This window comes from Pleurodeles waltl, chromosome 7 (assembly GCF_031143425.1).
Source record: "Pleurodeles waltl isolate 20211129_DDA chromosome 7, aPleWal1.hap1.20221129, whole genome shotgun sequence".
NCBI lineage: Eukaryota > Metazoa > Chordata > Amphibia > Caudata > Salamandridae > Pleurodeles > Pleurodeles waltl.
The window spans coordinates 916,715,175-916,732,633 of record NC_090446.1 but is presented as its reverse complement, the minus strand read 5'-3'; the positions used below and the strand labels follow the sequence as shown (position 1 = coordinate 916,732,633).

The 17,459-nt window shown below is 45.3% G+C and overlaps 1 protein-coding gene across 1 annotated transcript in view; it reads right to left on the bottom strand.

Moving 5' to 3' along the window:
• The window catches only part of G3BP1 (G3BP stress granule assembly factor 1), a 506,090-nt gene extending 491,587 nt beyond the window's left edge, over positions 1 to 14,503 (bottom strand). The window contains exon 1 of the mRNA XM_069199592.1: positions 14,386 to 14,503. The gene's annotated coding sequence lies outside the window, so the exon portion shown is untranslated. The remainder of the gene's footprint in view (positions 1 to 14,385) is intronic.
• Positions 14,504 to 17,459: the final 2,956 nt, after the last annotated feature.

Here is a 17,459-nt window from a genome sequence, read left to right as displayed (position 1 = left end):
TACTGTGTAATACATATTATCCAAGTCAGTGCATGTTTATGAAAAACACTCCTGAGTTTACTTCATATTTTCTGATGTTAAAATTCCTTCACGTTTGCGCAAGCCGTTCTTTTGCCCAGTGAACATCTGCGGTTGACAGTTGAGCGCTCTCCTGGAAGCAGTGTTCTGCTGTCAACTTTGTATTATCAATAAGTATTTGATTTTTCTATACAAGAATTATACAAAATTCTGGAGCAGCCTCCCCACACATCTCAGGACCATGACCTGTCATCCAGAATTCCGTAAAGTCCTCAAGACCTGGCTATTCGAATGAGCCGCTGAGACCTGCAAGCACCTGGTAACCCTCAAGGGTGATTAGTAGCGCTTTACTAAGCCTGACTGATAACTCCGGGTAGACTTCACTGACAAAAGTTGGCAAGAAACAAGCAGTTGGCTATGATACACATTGAATAATATTTCACTGATGGGATGTTTTGCTATGTTTAAAGACACATCAGCAAGAATACATTTACTTCTTTATGGAGATGTGCGACAACTCTTAGATGGTGACTATAACCCTTCACCAACGTGCATCAGCATGGAATGCACTTACACTTGTGTTGCACTTCTGAAAGTATTTGCTCTTCACTTATGGAAACACGCTGCAAACAGCAAATGTAGCAACACAAAAGGATGATGACCGGGGTGTTTCAAACACTCAGCCCCAGTCAAAGAACAGGGTTTAATCCATTGTTCTTTTGCTCACCATGCCACCCCAGATTGGACCCAGCCATATGCAAATCAGTCTTGAGCCTGCTCCCCATGGGAACAGACCAGCCCAAACTGCCAGGCCTCCCGGGACCAGAAACACGCATCCTTGGACCGGTTTCGGAGTATCTCCCCCTCATCAGCCAGGCGATCTAGAATCCAGTGGCACAGTGAGCCCTTGACCCACATCTGGAATACCCTTCCCACTTAAGGAACACAAAAGGATGATGGACTGAATGCTGAAACACTCAGCCCCAGTCACAGATCTGGGTTCAATCCATCATTCTTTTTCCTCACCATGCCACCCCAGTTTGAACCCAGCCATATGGGAAACAGTCCAGACTGAACTGCCTGGTCCTCCCTGGACCGGAAACAATCATAGATCTGTGATTGGGGGGTGAACGTTTGAAAAGTTTCAGCACTCCATCCATTATCCTTTGGTGTTGCGAAAGTCACCCTAAGTGGCCAGGGTATGACCAAACATTAGCCCCGTGCTCACTGTGCCACTGGATTCAAGCTAGCCAATAAGTCCTAGGATGTTTGTTCCCAGTCCACGAAGGACCTGGCCGTCTGGGCTGGACTATTCCCATGGGGAGCAGGGTCAAGACTGATTTGCATATGGTTGGCTCCCAACTGGGGTGGCATGCTGAGCAAAAGAAAAATTGATTTAATCCAGATCTTTTACTGGAGGTGAATGTTTGAAACGTTTCAGCATTCCGCCTATCATCCTTTTTTGTTGCATACTGCAAATGTAGCAATTTTTCTGCATCCAGCAAACCAGCTTGGCACTTGTGTATTGTGACCCAAGGCTGCAAAATCTAATCTTTCCACTGCCTCAGTGCTGAACACCCACAAAATAAATTAGAAAGCACCAATCGCATTTTTATATCTTAACTGATTCAACAGTTTTATCAACATTTTGGCTTGTACTGCTTTAATTGTTCCTCAATTCTTCAATGTTTTACATCTCAGACTTTCTAGTGATTTGCTGGCACTGCACATCTCATGGCTTCTACACATCAATTTGACCTCCAACACTTATACAGCATTCTGATAAACCACTACTCAGGTAAAAACAATGACACAGGGTCTTCAAAAATGTTGTTGCAATCAATGCTAAAAAGTGACGAAGAACGAAAATAAATCACCCGGGGAAATGCAGGACAGCAATTTTAATAACCTATCTAAAATTGAAAAGAAATGCACTCTAAGCTTAGATGTAGGGACAAGTATGAAGAAGTATTTTCACAACAAGAAAATCAGTTTGTTTTCATGGGAGCCTAGTGCAATGCTAGAAGGACGTTTTACTTTTACAAAAACTAGCAAGTCAGGAGAATATAGAGGAGTATGACACAGCAAGTGGGGACACTCACCTCAGATCAGTTTGCTATAGCTGAGACAAAAAAAAAAAAAAAAGTAACCAAAAAAAAAAAAAACCTATAGCTGTGCTAATCCTACATTAGAGGAGGTATTAGACACTGCCAAGGGCATTAAAAGATCAATGTCCTTGAAGGCGTTAGGAAATTAGGCGTACATCAGTTTGTGCAGCAACACAGGATAACAATCTGTGAGCAGGTGTCTGCTTTAAAAGACAAAAAAATAGCAATGTTGGCTTTTATTCGAAGGCTGTTTTATTGGAACCTTTCTAAGTCATACTTATGCAATAACCCATCATATACTAACACTGAAAAAACCTTCAACAAAAACAGGATTATAGGGCATTTATGAAGCATACGTAGAAGTACTGTGATTAAAATGTTGTTCACAAGCATTGTCACTACTGTACAACAAATGTGTCAAGTAATTTAGTGCCAACGGTGGGCACTACCCAAAAGAAAAATTATTAAGGGGGCCAATATGTTTGGTGAATGTCAGTGGTGTAGCACTGAATATTAGGACAGACTTCAATTCATACACAGGGACTAAAATTACTTAGGGTTAAAACATTTGTCAATGTTTATGCTCCTCCTCGTTTTCAGAGAAACACAGAGAAAACAGGCCTAACAAATTTGGAAGTGGGCGGCACCGTTTCGATAGCGGGAGGGAACCTTAACAATATTATGGCACAGGACCTAGCCAGGACTGGAACACTGTCTGAAAAAAACTGCAACACACCCCATTGTCTCAGTTTGCCAGGGCATTAGGCTTGATAGATGTGTGGCGATGTCACAAGCGCACAACTGGAGGTTACTCGTTCTTCTCAGGGGATAGGGAAATATTCTCCAGATTAGACTACCTTTTTACACCTGCAGGAGAAAACCTGAGGAGACCGGGTGTGAAGGACGGTGGAGTCTAAGAGCCTGACAACACCGGGCCCAGACACTGTAAACCAGATACCACTGGACCCGGAAACTTGTTTTAATGTAAATAAGGACTGTGAACTCCCAAGAAGTCCAATAATTGTGTGGGAGGCCTATCAGACAGCCCTAAGGGACAAAATACAGATGCTGGTGGCACGTCAAAAAAACAGACCGTAGCAGACAATCTTGTCACTCGAGCGGCACATCCCAGACCTGGAGAGCAGAGTTATTACACTGCCTGAGGAGCGTGCACTCAAGCAGCTGGATGAAGCTCTGGAGGAAAATTTTAACATGGCTGAGAACGCAACTCACAGGAAAATACTTGACAACCCAGAGAAAACTGTATGACAGGAGAAATAAAGTCAGTTGTTAACTCACTGGGCCGAGGCGCAAAAAAGAAGAGGCATGATTGGTAGAGGAACTTGTTGCTCTGATAGGAAAGACACTAGCAGTAAGGGCCTAGTTCAGGAGTTCGCCCAATATTACAGTGCAATTTACAAGGCACAGGCAGATGGCCAGAAGTTGAGGGGTGTGGAATTTAATAAAATATCTATTTGTCCACGGGACAGGTTCCTTCATAAATCTACTGGCCCTATTAAAAATAAAATAATAATACAAAAAAATGTTTTACTTGTCTCTTTGGTCTATGTAGTGCGGCAACAAATTATCAGCATACAAAATAGTTTGCTAAGAACTACTGTGGCAATGTGTGCTTTTTGGGGCAAAAAAATATTTTTTCTAACATATGTTACGGTGGTCAGGACCCAGCAGCTCCCAGAACAATAACGTTTTACAAATACATGTCAAAACAAGAGACACTGACATTTAGAGACATATTACCTCAGCTGCAAACAATTCCTTTCTAAGGCGGTGCTGTAAATTGGCAGGCAAAGGGTTTGTGCTGCAGGGTGGTTGGGCCTACATGTCTCAAGGACAGAATAAATCTAAAAACTTTTTGTCCTCAACGCCAAACAATATTTCTGGTCGTTGGGGTATAGGCATTCCACACCTTGGAGCACTGTGCTGCCCGACTGTTGAAACACACTCATATTGGCTTTAAGTCCAAGATGACTACCTTCAAGTCAGAAAAAAAAACTGTTTTGTACAGCATTCAACTAGAACTTTCTACTAACCGGGAGGGTGGGACTGAAGAAACCTGAAACTAATTTCAGGTGGGCTTTAGCTACCTTTTTTTGTGTTTCTCTGTATTTCCAGAGTTTCCACATATACATTAGATACAAATAAGGGCTTCTGGTCACCAGGCTTAAATCGACTGATCTGTTCAACTGCCATTCATATTTTGCATCCATCCACCACAGAATGGGGCAATGGATCAACCCACTTCTTCCATTGGCTCCCTCCATTTTGAGAGACTGCCAAAGCTTACGCACAATGGTCACAATCTTAAAAATAGACCTTTTAAATTCAGTGACTTATCTCTCAATTAAGGCTTTTTTAATTTCGTTTTTATTTTATATTAAAAAAATATATATAATATAGATTAGATGTCAATTACTTCCTGTCTCAATGTTTAGGTTGCTGTTATAAAATGCCTAAGGTACATTAGACAGTTGTGGTTCACTGCAATTTCAGTGATTGATTGGGTTACTTTGTTTTAGTTTCACCTTTAAAAAAAAAGTAACAGTAAAATTGGAGACAGATACATAGTTTTGAAAATAAAAAATAAAGATGAAAAAAAGATGAAAAAAACCACTACACACAGACACCTTTTTAAAAGTAACATTTTAGGCTCAGGGTGGCCACACTTAGCTGGCGGCCCATTTTCTTTTGCTGATCCTTGTCTGAATTTCTCAGTGCTATGAACTGACTTGGTAACATGCCAGCAATTTACCTATTTTCTTTTAAAGAAACATGATGCCAGTTTTCTCCTCAAATGGAATAAAAAGAACACAATGTTACATCATCCCAGACTGCATAAAGAAGGTGTAACATTGAGCTTCCCATCTTGAGAGCTAAATCACAAGTCTTGGTAGACCAACACCCTGTGGTCCCACCATGGGACCACCAAACTTGTGGAGAGGACGCCACCGTCATGACAGTGGCGTCCCCCCTGAGCGTATAACAATGTTTCTGTCGGGCTGACCGGCACGAACACTCCAATGCGTGTTACCGCAGGTAGGTCGGTGAACAGTGCTACGAGATAGCACTCTGCCTCTTTAAGGGAGCAGAGTGCTATTTCGCAGTACAGATGGGGCCAACCAGCATCCTCAGAATGCGCATTGTCTGCAAGTGCTGGCCATGAGCAGTGCAGGTGCCACCCCTGCACTTGTTCTTTGCCAGCCTTTTCATGGTGGGGAAACTGCCATGAAAAGGCTGACGGAGAACAGGGTTGTAATCAGCCAGGCGGTGTTGAGTTCAGCAATGCCCTGGCTAACTACAACCAAGACCGCCATCAGCAACAATGTTCCCAGCAGGGAGGGTGGTCAAAATTGAGCAGTCGGACCGCCCGAAGTGCGGTGGTCCGACAGTCAACACTAGTGTAGCCGTCCTCGGACCGCCACACTCGTAATAAGGCCTTAAGTCCACTGTCTTTTAGAAGTAATGGAATCCACCCACCATTATTTTTTATGGAGAGAATAAGGGAAAACTACTGCCACCACCAACTCCAAGGCAATAGTCTATACCGCAGTGTACCCATCATCGTTAAATGCAAACACATGAACATAGTGAATATCTAATGCAGCCCTACCAATCTACTATGCATCTTCATCCTCAGACCCTTGCATACCTTGGCACACACATCAGGACCCTGAAACACCACTATTCACATTGATTCAATAAGCAGCATATACTTACAACTTTTTTTTATTTATTTTTTTACTTTTTTTTTTTATTGTAATGGGTACAAAACCATGGTGTCCCTTCCCACTCTGGGGCCACCACCTGAACCACCAAAATTGTCCAATTACACGAAACATAATATCTGCAAAAGTTAATTAAACAACCAAATAAACCACAACAGTGAGAAGCGACTGCAGGTTATCACAGCAACATCATACCAGTGTTAGAAAGTGAACCCATACACTCCCATCACAGAGGCTGGGTCGGAGGATCAAGATCAAGGATGCGGATGAAAGGAACAGGGCAGTGAATTGGGATAGTGGGGGGGGGGGGGGGGGGAAGGGGTTGGAAATAACAGACACGGAGGCTCTAGCGCACGAGCAGAGTTGCCCCCCCCCCCCCCCCCCCCAAGATCATCCAATCATGGAAGGGTTGCCAGTCATTCAATCTCCACTTTAAGTCTATAAAGGTGAAGTAGCCGGACCCAGGTTCTGGGAGACAAGAGTGCAGCCCACCGCCAGCAGCTCCATTGCTGCCAGACTACCTAGCATAACTTCAGAGAATTCCCAGTCCTGTTCACCCATGCAAACTTCTCACAGTCCTCTCTCTTCCAGTACACCCCATTCCTGCATATACATCCATTTTTGAAGTGGTGCCCCCCCCCCCCCCCCCGTTTAGCGAGTAACAGCCCCAGGAGAGCAAAACGATGGCGCATCTTGCCAGCATGTTTAGGTGTTGGTCACACGCCAAGTAGGCAGTGCCTGAATGAGGGTTACACAGGCACCCATGTGACCTCCGCAGGACCCATATGATCTCTCCCAGAACCCTTGGAGTTGCCGCAGTCCCATGTTATCTGATGAAATTACGCTGGAGCTATACCCAGGATGTATCTGGCTAAACTGCACTCACTCTAGTAAACGTTGTGGGGTGACAGGTTTGGTGTAGGACATGAAATTGGATGAGTTTTAACCTTGCATTGCCAGCCACCTCCCAGACCTGAGCGAATACCTTCCTCCACTCACAAGTGAGCCTGTCTCCCACCTGCTCCGAACTCCCATCAGGTCCGCTTAGCAGTCACCTTTGCGAGTTCTGTAAATGCAGACACTCAATCAACTGAGTCATTCCAGCAGAACCTGCAAAGTCTGAGATTAACAAGCTCAGTGGGGGAAAACAGTTCAGATCTTGCACTGTGCGGGGTATCTTGGTATATTGCAGAAACTGGCCTTGGTGTAGGGCAAACCAATCTTGCGCTTCCTGCACCGTAAGAACATGCCACTGAGTTAAACAACTGTGGTGCAGTCTCCCCTCAAACCAGTGTGTCGTGTCCATCACTGCTTGTATCTTGAGGACTAGTCGTAGCCATAGGAGGGGCAGCATTTTAGTGTAGGGTGCCCGGCGCAATACCTGCGTCACTGTGTGTTCCCATACCACAGCTACCTGTAGAACTATGAAAGCGAGGTCACTCTGTATCCCCGGCATAAGGCAATGCAGGAGCTCCACAAGTGTTCCACACTCTCCCAGCAGAAGTTTCTCACAGTTCGTGCCAACTGCACACCACTGAGCTGCGTACTGCAGGAGACCTGCAAAGTAGTATAGTTAAAGGTCTGGTAGCCCCAGATCCCCAATTCAGTATCCAAATTTAAAAATATCTAGATTTATTCCTGCTCCTCTTGCCAGCCCTTACCAAGGACACCAGGAGACTGTTTAGTCTGATGGAGACTGACTTTGGGACATTATACATTGCGTTCTGCAAGGAATATAAACAGCAGGGGAAAAAAAAAAATTACGAAAAAAAAAATCTTAGTGCAACCTTTCCCTCACAGACAGGGGAAGCCTTACCCAGAAGAGAATCGACTACTCCAGACCTGTGAGAACCCTACCCATATTGGGTCTGTAACAGGCCTCGGGTGTATGTGCCACCTGGATTTCAAGGTAGCAGAAGTGATCCCCTTCCCACTGAAGTTCAGTCGCTAGGAGGTTGGCCGATAAAGCACGCACCAACGTGGCCAGGGGAAACAGCACGGTTTGGCGTTTGTTGACCAGTAGGCCAAATACAGCACCAAATTGGTAGCAGCACCCCAACTGAGCTTTCTAGGCATGTGATGTAGATGAGCATGCCATTTTATTTTAATTCCACTTCATTAAAAACACTGGCAAAGTCTATGAGTCTTAGCCTTACAGAACTATCAGACAGGCCAATTTGTTTTTTGCTATTGCCATTCAGCATTGGCAATAAAAAAAAGTTAATTATGAGTCATGATGCTCAGTCATACAATATATATTGTTACCAAGCACAGTCATGCATACATTGTAAGGCACCAGACTTTTTTCTTTTTTTAATTCGCTGTTCCAAGGTGGCAGCAGACACCCACCTTAGAATCATAAATAAGAACAAAGATGGCAGAGAAGCACGTCTTTTGTATGAAGGAGTGGCCTCTTAGTAAACTGTGCCTACCGGACTGTAGGAAGTTGGCTCTGTATGTGCTATTTCAAAGTAAGGAATAGCATGCACAGAGTCCAAGGGTTCCCCTTAGAGGTAAAATAGTGGTAAAAATAGATAATACTAATGCTCTATTTTGTGGTAGTGTGGTCGAGCAGTAGGCTTATCCAAGGAGTAGTGTTAAGCATTTGTTGTACATACACAGACAATAAATGAGGTACACACACTCAGAGACAAATCCAGCCAATAGGTTTTTATATAGAAAAATATCTTTTCTTAGTTTATTTTAAGAACCACAGGTTCAAATTCTACATGTAATATCTCACTCGAAAGGTATTGCAGGTAAGTACTTTAGGAACTTCAAATCATCAAAATTGCATGTATACTTTTCAAGTTATTCACAAATAGCTGTTTTAAAAGTGGACACTTAGTGCAATTTTCACAGTTCCTAGGGGAGGTAAGTATTTGTTAGGTTAACCAGGTAAGTAAGACACTTACAGGGCTTAGTTCTTGGTCCAAGGTAGCCCACCGTTGGGGGTTCAGAGCCACCCCAAAGTCACCACACCAGCAGCTCAGGGCCGGTCAGGTGCAGAGTTCAAAGTGGTGCCCAAAACGCATAGGCTAGAATGGAGAGAAGGGGGTGCCCCAGTTCCGGTCTGCTTGCAGGTAAGTACCCGCGTCTTCGGAGGGCAGACCAGGGGGGTTTTGTAGGGCACCGGGGGGGACACAAGTCCACACAGAAATTTCACCCTCAGCGGCGCGGGGGCGGCCGGGTGCAGTGTAGAAACAAGCGTCGGGTTCGCAATGTTAGTCTATGAGGGATCTCGGGATCTCTTCAGCGCTGCAGGCCGGCAAGGGGGGGATTCCTCGGGGAAACCTCCACTTGGGCAAGGGAGAGGGACTCCTGGGGGTCACTTCTCCAGTGAAAGTCCGGTCCTTCAGGTCCTGGGGGCTGCGGGTGCAGGGTCTCTCCCGGGCGTCGGGACTTTAGGTTCAAAGAGTCGCGGTCAGGGGAAGCCTCGGGTTTCCCTCTGCAGGCGGCGCTGTGGGGGCTCAGGGGGGGACAGGTTTTGGTACTCACAGTATCAGAGTAGTCCTGGGGTCCCTCCTGAGGTGTTGGATCGCCACCAGCCGAGTCGGGGTCGCCGGGTGCAGTGTTGCAAGTCTCACGCTTCTTGCGGGGAGCTTGCAGGGTTCTTTAAAGCTGCTGGAAACAAAGTTGCAGCTTTTCTTGGAGCAGGTCCGCTGTCCTCGGGAGTTTCTTGTCTTTTCGAAGCAGGGGCAGTCCTCAGAGGATGTCGAGGTCGCTGGTCCCTTTGGAAGGCGTCGCTGGAGCAGGATCTTTGGAAGGCAGGAGACAGGCCGGTGAGTTTCTGGAGCCAAGGCAGTTGTCGTCTTCTGGTCTTCCGCTGCAGGGGTTTTCAGCTGGGCAGTCCTTCTTCTTGTAGTTGCAGGAATCTAATTTTCTAGGGTTCAGGGTAGCCCTTAAATACTAAATTTAAGGGCGTGTTTAGGTCTGGGGGGTTAGTAGCCAATGGCTACTAGCCCTGAGGGTGGGTACACCCTCTTTGTGCCTCCTCCCAAGGGGAGGGGGTCACAATCCTAACCCTATTGGGGGAATCCTCCATCTGCAAGATGGAGGATTTCTAAAAGTTAGAGTCACTTCAGCTCAGGACACCTTAGGGGCTGTCCTGACTGGCCAGTGACTCCTCCTTGTTGCTTTCTTTGTTCCCTCCAGCCTTGCCGCCAAAAGTGGGGGCCGTGGCCGGAGGGGGCGGGCAACTCCACTAAGCTGGAGTGCCCTGCTGGGCTGTGACAAAGGGGTGAGCCTTTGAGGCTCACCGCCAGGTGTCACAGCTCCTACCTGGGGGAGGTGTTAGCATCTCCACCCAGTGCAGGCTTTGTTACTGGCCTCAGAGTGACAAAGGCACTCTCCCCATGGGGCCAGCAACATGTCTCTAGTGTGGCAGGCTGCTGGAACTAGTCAGCCTACACAGATAGTTGGTTAAGTTTCAGGGGGCACCTCTAAGGTGCCCTCTGTGGTGTATTTTACAATCAAATGTACACTGGCATCAGTGTGCATTTATTGTGCTAAGAAGTTTGATACCAAACTTCCCAGTTTTCAGTGTAGCCATTATGGTGCTGTGGAGTTCGTGTAAAACAGACTCCCAGACCATATACTCTTATGGCTACCCTGCACTTACAATGTCTAAGGTTTTGCTTAGACACTGTAGGGGCACAGTGCTCATGCACTGGTACCCTCACCTATGGTATAGTGCACCCTGCCTTAGGGCTGTAAGGCCTGCTAGAGGGGTGTCTTATCTATACTGCATAGGCAGTGAGAGGCTGGCATGGCACCCTGAGGGGAGTGCCATGTCGACTTACTCATTTTGTTCTCACTAGCACACACAGGCTTGTAAGCAGTGTGGCTGTGCTGAGTGAGGGGTCTCTAGGGTGGCATAATGCATGCTGCAGCCCTTAGAGACCTTCCCTGGCATCAGGGCCCTTGGTACCAGAGGTACCAGTTACAAGGGACTTATCTGGATGCCAGGGTGTGCCAATTGTGGGATCAATGGTACATTTTAGGTGAAAGAACACTGGTGCTGGGGCCTGGTTAGCAGGGTCCCAGCACACTTCTCAGTCAAGTCAGCATCAGTATCAGGCAAAAAGTGGGGGGTAACTGCAACAGGGAGCCATTTCTTTACACGGACCCTCTAAATTTTTTTCTTTTTTTTAAATGATATGGGAAGGTGGATCTTATGGTTAGTGGGTGGCGTTAATAGATGGGTTGGGGCAGAGGGGCGACCAGATGCAAAAGACAAAAAAAAACCAAGTAACTTAGGAAGGACGATATGGGAAGATTCAGCAAGATGGAGAGCGCTGGTGAGGGAAAATCTACAGACAAGCTAGGAGGACCTACGTGAATAGGAAGAGTGGGAGGAGAATTGGAGCTCTGAAAGAAAAGGAAAAGGTTCCTGAATGTGAGCAGTGGAAAAACTCCTGTTTAATCAAAAGGATGGTAAAGAATCAAGATTTGGGGGGCACAAACATGAAGAAGCCAATCCAGTGAATAAAAAGCAAGCAACGAGTAACAGGAAAGCCAACCAATGATAAGCAATGGGCTGGCACTACACACACAAAGTTTTTTGGTATGCTCCATGGGAGTTTTTCAACAGGCAGCTAAAATATATATGTAGGCGAGACCTAAAAATCTCAGGCAGATTTCCACTAAACACACTCTTTAAATCTCAAACCTTTAAAGACAGTGTCACATTGAATCCTAACCCAGCAGCCCCTCTGCCTCTCAGTCTCGAGCATCCTCAGTTGTCCAATCTCACTCTTCAAACTTCCTGTGACAAGATTTTGGTGAATTTTAGTGATTAGAAAATGCCTAATTTAGAAGATTCAGTCAGCATGACCAAGGCCTGGTCAGTTTGCATTGGAGGCTAATCATATGTGCAGAATAATAGAACATACTAACATTATGTGAGCATGCTGTTCTCTCCCCCCATCCCCCATGTTTTTTTTAATGGGCAAATAATCAAAAAATGAAGCTTCAACTATGGCATCCGTGCAAATTGAATTCTAATATTTGTGTTCACTCAACAGAACAATGTGTAGACTGTTCCTTTAGTCTGTTTCTTTCCTGCTGATGTTCTGCTTAGGTCATTGATTAGCTTAACAAACCAATGTGTTGCTGTGTTACTTAAAATGTTGATTTGTTTCCATTAATGGTTACTTCATTATATGCAAGTAGCCTAGCCAATCAGTTCAATTAGGAAGTAAATGTATATAGAAATTGCATATTTAGCCGACTCATGGCTTGAAAAACCCACTCGACCACTCACATAGTCTTATTTGATCAGGTCGAACTATTTTTAATACTTATTCGTCCCTTCTGGCCAGTTGACACTGAACAGGTGTTCTGTTCAGTTGAAAAGTGGAGGGGCAATAAAAGAGGCTTTTAAATCTTGTTCTTATGTCATGTTTGCTCTGTTTTGACAGCGGTCAAGTCAGTTTTTCTTACAATTAATTTTCCTTCTGACTGCAGAGTTCCAGGACTTCGTAAGGTGAATTGTGTGACCTGCTGCTGAGAATGTAAAATAAAAGGATATAGGATGTCAGGTTTTTCCTAACACACGACATTTAAATGACTATGTCAACTGTGCAAAAATGTAAAAATATTTTTCAGTAGTTGTGAAAGCCTTTTTTTATATTTCTGTGACATGAAAAAATATTTTTATAGGATGAAAACAAATCAGAATACTTTAAATGTTGATGTGCAAAGGATATGTTTTCTGAAACCTAATTTTCAAAGATTGTTAATACGCTATATAGTTTTATCAGTAAAGCTGCAAGTTAGTGGAGAGGTTTTTGGACATTTCTTGGAATGTTAGTGTGTGTAGATGACAATATGTTACCACATCATGGTTTAGTAATATATTCATTAAAATTGAGTGTTTGAACAAACTGAGAAACGCTCCTGCCTTGATGGCAATGTTATTAAACTAAAGCAGTCCTAGGTTACGTGGGCTAGACCTCATGGGTATGTGGGCTTGATTCTTGTGATGCATGCAGCAAACTTTAGTCTACTTTATCAAACAAGTTTTTTTTTTTGGACTGCAGAAATGTTGAGCTCACATATTTGAAGGTGCAATTATATGTGAGAATTAAGAAAAAGGTGACTTTGTTAACTACTTGCGTAGGGTCACACAATTTGAGACCCGTTTATGTGTCAAGTACATTACAGTTAGGTCGAGTAGATTATATTTAAGTTACTCGACCCACAGGTCTAGTAACATTTTTACAATTTTTCGAGCCCTGCGACTATTGAGTTGTTTATGTCTGTGCAACATTACTAGTCCAACCCCGTCATGTCATATCAACCCACAAAATTTGTATGGCTTCTGTAATGTGGACCATTATAAACGTGGCTTTATTCCGGAGATGAACCAATTGCTTCAGAGCTTACTAATGGAGCAGACTAAGTCACATGTCTATATGACTTCTACTTAGACTTTCTTTGGCTCTCTAAATGAGCAGCTTCTCCTCTGTTTATTGATTAGTTCTTTCCCTGGGTTTCCTTCAATGTGTGACTTTATTTTTAGAAAAACCCAAGATGCGTCATCCTGGAATTCTAGCCACGCACTTATTAGCATCAGAGTCTTAAGAAGACTCATAAAGCCTTATGCAGACTTTACCCTCTTCTTTAAATAGAGCATCAAGTCTCAATCTCACGACCCCCTGAACTCTGATTCTCCCAACAACTGCACCCACCCTCACCTTTCAGACTGCATTACTTCCCTATAGTCACAATCTTTGACTTTAAGCCTGCTCAAGGGTCATCAATACCCCTCAACCTTAATGCCACAATCGAGCCTCGCCCTTCAAGCTCATGCCCTTCCTAGACAACAAATGAACGATCTCCTTTTAACACAGAGGGTCAAGTTCGTGCAGTAGTCCAATACAATAACCCAAGATCTCGCATCCTTGTCTTACGAGTCGAGTCACGTTTTCGATACCTAAACCCAATAATCTCATCTTCTAGGGAATCTCCATTAAAGATCCCCTGGCCTCTTTTGCCCTAAAATTCCCCTTTAGTCCGCAAACGCTAACTTCATATCCACCTCGGGTCTCACGGGCCAGCTTTAGATCTCCTACAAAGGGCCCAACCCATCTGTCGCGTTCCACAGCACACGCAAACCCTCTCTCTTTATAAGCTCAAGGCCTTGATCTGGTGTCCACCGCAGGTATTTTTTCAGCCAATCACATATAATCGTATTTTAGCCTCTTGCCTCTTTTAATGTCAAATTTGATGTCGCACACTAGTTTAAGACTTCCACTACTGCCCACCTTAGTAACCCCTTCTACCTCCCAATCCAGTCCAACCACAGCCCCTCTCCCTGCAACTTCCAGGTCCGAAGCTGTAGACGCAATCATCCTCTCTAGAGCTAGATAAGGATAGGTAAGGAGGGTGGGGAGGGAGTAAACATCGCACCCGTCAGCTCTCACTCGCCCGTCCTCAAAACCGCTGGTTGTCCAGTGTTGAAAGCCTCCCACTTAGTCTGGATTCCTCCGCGTCCCACACAACCTTACCTGCGAGAGCTCAGCAGAGCAGGGCCTTCTCTCTTCTCAGGACTCGGGGCAGGCGGCGTGCTCAGGGCCGGCTACATACAGCAAAGGACCTACCTAACCCAAAGCGAGTCTCTCCACCCAATCAGCAAGCGCAGCTGGCAGCTGCTCGGCTGTTCATTCGCTACAACACCAATGCGGAGGCCGAACTTGCAGAAAGTGACAAGGTGTTTGACCAATAGAACATCGTCGCACGTATCTCAGACGAAGAACCAGACAGACAACCTCTTTTACCAATAGAAGGCAGCACCGCTGAACCTGTAAAGGGTCACGCACGGACATACGTACTGCGAAAGCAGCTTAATTTTTGATTGCCTGAAAAAAACAGAAGGGCGGGCACAAATCAGCAAAGGTTAGTTGACTGGAAGAAAACATAAACCCATGTAATCTTACCAAGGAAACCCTGATAACGAAGAGAATGGGGTGGATGATGTGGGGAGGTTACTATTAAAAGGGTGTGGCGAGCTAAAGTCTCAGCGTCAGCCAATCAGAGAAATCGACACAACGGTAGTGACAGGTCAAACAGACGTCGCAGCTTAAAGTGACAGCTGCAAACAAAATGGAAGTCTGAGTGTAGTTTGACGCGCAGATACCTCCCTGTAGGCCTTATTACAAATAACCCGATACATTTCAATCTGCGCAGGTGTAGTGATTATTTCAAAGCGCCTACACACTCTCACGGATGATAAGTAGTGCTCTATAAATCGACTGATTGATAGAAAGAAAACAACCATTGGCAAACCCAATAGGTCTCACCTGCTGGAGCGCGATTGGTTTTGTCATTTTCTTTTAGCCATGTTGTACAGTAGTGCGGCTGCTATGCATCATCGCTGAACGTTAGGGGAAAAAAGCATTGTGTCACAGTCAGCATTCATAGCGAGGGGCAGTGACTTTTTAAAAGTATGGGACTATTCTAATTATCTTTCGCCAGAAATAAAGTTCAATGTTTTGGCCCATGTGTAGACAGCACCATCAATGCAGAGCAAGGAGTGCAAAGCTGTTTGCAACTTTGTACCATCTTGATACATTTTGGTGTGTTATTTGGGTGCTTTTTTAAGCAGGAAAGGAGGGGGCGAGTATAGAAGAGGGGTGGGGATGAAAGAGAGGGCAACAATGGGGAGAGGCGAACCGGACAAGCAACAATGCAGGAGGAGGGTGAGGGCAGAACAGGCAAGAATGCAGTAGGGAGTAGGAAGGAAGTGTTAGACCTGGTTTCCTGGGCACCAGGGCACTCGTGGGCTACCTGCTCCATTCGCATCAACTAGAGTGTCCCCCACTGGGGTCTCAGTACTAGTGGACCCAAAACTGGTTAACCAAGTAACCCTCTCCAGCACTTGCTCTCTCAGGGTAGCAAGACAGTGCAGTCCAAGGCTTACTCAAGGAGGTGAGGTGGGTTTAGACATTCAGAATAAAGGGTACACTTTACTACCAGCCAATACGATCAATGTCCAGTCAGTGCGTTACTTTTTTAATAGAGAAGTACTTAAATACACATAAGAACAATATACTACACATAAAACCAGGATAAACAGTGAAAAACAGAAATCGCTACAACCCTCTGAGCCAGAGTTCTGACCCCAAACAGTATTATAGCCCCTAGACACTAAGCACTATACAAACACAGCATGGTGACACACAATTAGCATTACATTTTACAAACCATGTAGCACAGGGTTGCTTTCATTTGCTAGAGCCATGATTCCAATCCTTGTATGGCAATGGTGTAGTTTCAGCATATGATGTGAAGTCAACTGTTCCAGATCAGCCCCAGAACCCACAACCCAAAGAACAGACGTGCCCTCCAGTCCTTAGCAAGGACACCACTCTGGTGGTTCAGGAATCTGATCACAGGTGCCAGATGTCTTGGCACAGTTTACTGGAGTCCCTCTAGACCAGCAGCCACTGGCTAGCTGTAGGAAGGTATTAGCTGGCAAGAGTGGCAGTACACTCTGGTACCCCCATTTATCACAAAGAGAAAGGTAGGGGACCTGTACCACAGGCCTCTCTCTTTTCCAGCCATAGATTGTAACTGTAAGTATCACAGCCTGCAACAGCACAGGGGAGGGGTCTGGTCAAAGTTATCTCACCTTCAAAGGACTGGTGGAATCAAGCTTCCCTGTCTCCCTCTCTCTGATGTGCTGCAATCTTCCTTATCCCGAGCAGCTCTTTGCAATTTCCTTGTCTTCAAAGCTGATGTCTTATAAACAGCTGGTCCTCTGCTTCTGCATTCAGGATGCTGATGGACCGCAGGCCCACAGCTGCTTCTGTAGATGCTTGTTAAAACTGAAGACCAGTCTTGAACAACCACTGACCACTCAGGCTAGAGACTTTTATCACCTCTTACTGATTGTCTGATCCAATCAGAGGGTCTGCTACTTTTGAATCCTGGGTGCCCCTCCAATCATGAGGCCTATCTGTGTAATGCTTACAGCGTGTATAAGACACGTATAGGATGAGTTACTGGGTTTCAGGACAGGCTCTTGGTATCAGCCCGGGCTATTCTCCAGAGAGGACGTTTAATTTACTCAAGACCAGGAGGCACTGACCATCATTCCTCCTAGCAGAGTCAGGGCAGCTAAACACAGATAAGAACAAGTGTCTACCCCAGCCCACAAAGCTTCTCCAAGGAATAGGGAGAGGCACGGGGGAGCTGGAATGTCATGAAGAACAGCTCAGCTCATATTAAACACAATGGCTCACATCACCATTCTCCCCTAGGGAACCTACTGGCTCTCAAATACACACTCCACGTAGACAAAGGCAACAGGGCCACAGGCGAAGAAGACTGCACAGATTTGATCAGGAGGGTGACTAGTAGCCCCCCTTCACCAAGGGTACAAGGATACAGGTATCCCTGACTATTGATTAATTGGTGCCAACACTGTCAGTCTACCACCGCCATGGTAGAGAGGGCAGTAGGCAGTTTCTGAGAAATAGGGGTGCACTATGCATGCCCCCCTCGACCTCAGAGCTAAACTCTAGGGTCTCAGTCCATGTAAACAGGTAGGTCCTCAGTGGACATATGTTTGTCATGTTCA